The sequence below is a fragment of the Chrysemys picta genome, chromosome 8 (genome assembly GCF_011386835.1).
Source record: "Chrysemys picta bellii isolate R12L10 chromosome 8, ASM1138683v2, whole genome shotgun sequence".
NCBI lineage: Eukaryota > Metazoa > Chordata > Testudines > Emydidae > Chrysemys > Chrysemys picta.
Genome location: NC_088798.1, coordinates 6,322,658 through 6,325,853, shown reverse-complemented (window position 1 = coordinate 6,325,853; position 3,196 = coordinate 6,322,658).

Below are 3,196 nucleotides of genomic sequence, written 5' to 3'. Positions count from 1 at the left end.
GTGGTTCTCAACCAGTGGTCCAGGGCCCCCTGGGGGGCCGTGAGCCATTTCAGGGGGTCCGCCAAGCAGGGCCAGCATCAGACTCACTGGGGCCCAGGGCAGAAAGCTGAAGCCCCACCGCACGGGGCTGAGGCCTGAGGCCCTGAGCCCCAACACCTGGGGCTGAAGCCGAAGCATGAGCAGTTTAGCTTCATGGGGCTCCTTGTGGGTTGGGGCCCGAAGCAATTGCCATGTTTGTGTGGTGTTTAGATGTTGCTTGTATTATTAGAACTGGGAGCACTGGCTGTTGGGAGTCTGAAAGGACAGGAAACAGGAAGGAGGGGGGAGGAGTCGAGGTGGGAGAGTGAGAGGTACCGAGGGTGCAGCAGCACCTTGGTAAAGAGATTTCCACTTTAAAAATAAAGTCCCGTTGAAGTTTGTTAGTACCTTGCCTGGTTGATACAACAGTTTGCTACCCCCTAATACCGACCCTGGCTTTTATATGGAGAAAATCAGTTGTTGTGATATAGGTGGGCCAAGGAGATTTTATATCATGGTAGGGGGCCTCAGAAAGAAAAAGGTTGAGAACCCCTGGTCTAGATAATACTTAGTCCTGCCATGAGTGCAGGGGCTGGACTAGATGACCTCTCGAGGTCCCTTCCAGTCCTATGAGTCTATGATTCTGTGTTAAGTCTGAGCTGGTGGGAGAAGGAAGTACATGACAGATGGTGTATGAGAAAGATGCAGGACTGGCTGGTAGGAGACAGGTCAGGTATGGAGAATATTTGTGAATCATCATCTCTGAGATGGTAGCTGATGCTGTGCAATTATTATAACATTGCAGTTATAATATTATAGCTTACAAACCTTTTGGTAGGAATATAGACCCTCGTGCATCCAGGTTTAAGCCAATCTCTAAATATGAGGGGATAGGATGAGATGGTCATGGGAGGAGATTATCCCACTTCTGCTTGCTGCAGGGTCTCTTTTATCTTCCTTTGAAGGATCTGGTACTGGTCACTGTCGGAAACATGATTCTGGACTGGATGGACCTCGTCTCTGACCCTGACTGACATTTTCCATTTTCCTATGCAAGTGGATAAAATTGCTTGGGGATAATCGGACCTTTTTCATGAGCACTGAGATAGAAGGTTCACAAATCAATATTTTGATAGCCCGTGGCTTAAGCGGATGCCAGCCATCTCAGAGACACAAGCGTCTACATGTAGCCAGTAGGATGGAATATCTTACTGCTGGTTCCTCCAGGGCCTTTGGTCTTGTGATAAATGTCTCCACTTCGGACATTTATTACAGTGAATTCTACTTAGAGGTGAACTGGTGAGTAAAACTAGAAAATAACTAGGCTTGGAAGGATTCAGTTTTTCTCAGTAAATGGCGGTAAACGTTGATTTCACCAAACACACGCAAACGGGTGAAAAATAGTTCCATCGATGATAATCAAAATGCATAGATAGGCAAAGTAATAAAAATGCTGTTTAGGAACTTAGAGTCCAAATCCAGTGAGTTAGACTTTAGAATGAGGCTTGTTACAAATACACTAGCGAATGAATAGCAGAAACAGGTATGACTTGTTGATTTAAGGATATTCACTTGGCGTATTTTGCCAAGCACTGCTGACAATTTGTGTTTTAATGGTTTATATAACTTTAACTTTTTGAATCTCATCATCTACTGTCATTAAATAAGTGTCTGCCCCCCCCCAGTCCCATAATTTTGCACAACTGGGAAAATTACATCACTAAAAAATCTAAAAAAACGCTAAAAAATAAAAGTCGATATCCATCAAAATTATATATTACAAAAATTTGAATTCTGACAAGCCTAAAAATAACAAGCCAAGGCCAGCAATATGTTTTGAATGCGGTCAGTAACCGAGGTAAAGCTCATAAAAGAGTCAAAACTAACTTTCATTTTTACTTCTTCACTAACCAAGTATTTCACCATTCTTTATTATTTGTCTCACAGTAGTGCTAGAAGGGCTAGCGGGGTAAGCCCCATTGTGCTATGTACTCTGAAAACACACACTAAGCCTTAAGAGCTTGCAATTTAAATGAACAAGATGGGTAAAGGCTGGGAGAAACAAAATAATGGTATTCCCATTTTGCAGATGGGGACCTGAGCCACGAACAGATGAAGGGACTCACCCAAGGTCACACAGGGAGGCTGTGGCAGAGTCAGGAATTGAGTTAGCTCTTCTGAGGGTGTGGCAAACTCAGACAAAACTTTCTGAAGGCTTGGTTTTGAGGGGACACCATCTGCTGTGTTGCCACATCTCGTGATTTTATCATGAGACTCATGATAGTTGGTGTTTTTCTTAAAGCCCCAGTTCCTGGAGTCAGGTGGTTCTAGGAAAATCTCAGCTTTTGCTTTTTAAAAAAGAAAGTTTCTAGCCCTTATGGGGGCATAAATGTTGAAAATGTCAAAGCTCAAGTAAAAAACCCACACATTTATTGTTTTTAGAATCTTACAAGTTTTCGGACAATCTCATGATTGAGGGGAGGGGGTGACATGAGTTTTGAATGATTAGGGTTGTCAATAATGCATCTGGCTCATAGACAGCTATTTTCAAATCACAAATTTCCTTTCCTATGTTATTAATAACATCGTAGATATCTGAAAATGAAAGAATCTCATTTACTTTATGCTGCTTGTTTACTTTGGATTTATTATTTTCCTTTTTCTCAGCCGAGACAATAACACCAGACAGGTCAATTTCAGTTTTGTTTATAGTCAGTTTCACCTTGTCTTTACATATTGTTTGTCTTCCAACAGCACCCAGAATATGCCTCCATAGGGCAATGGCATATCCCACTAGCCAGTAGAGTATATTATTATCCATGCAACTATTTCTACCAGTCAGAGTTTGAAGGCTTAGTTTTACAAATGCTGTATTTTTGGGGGCTTTCATTTGATTTGATTCTCTGATTTTGGTGCTGTTGCATTATCTGGTATCATACAACTATGCTACACCAGGGCGCTCCTTTCAAGAAAGAATGTGTTGATCTTAGTATCGGTTCCCCCAAATCCCCACGGTAAGTAAATAAACAAACATGGTTCATTGTCTCCTCTGAAATTCCTTTAGGCTCTACAGTAACTGCCAATTATTCAAACCACATGTCTGCAAACTCCCAAACAATCTTAGACGTTACTTATTCACCTGGCCCAAAGAGGAAGCAGGTATGTAAATTCCATCTGT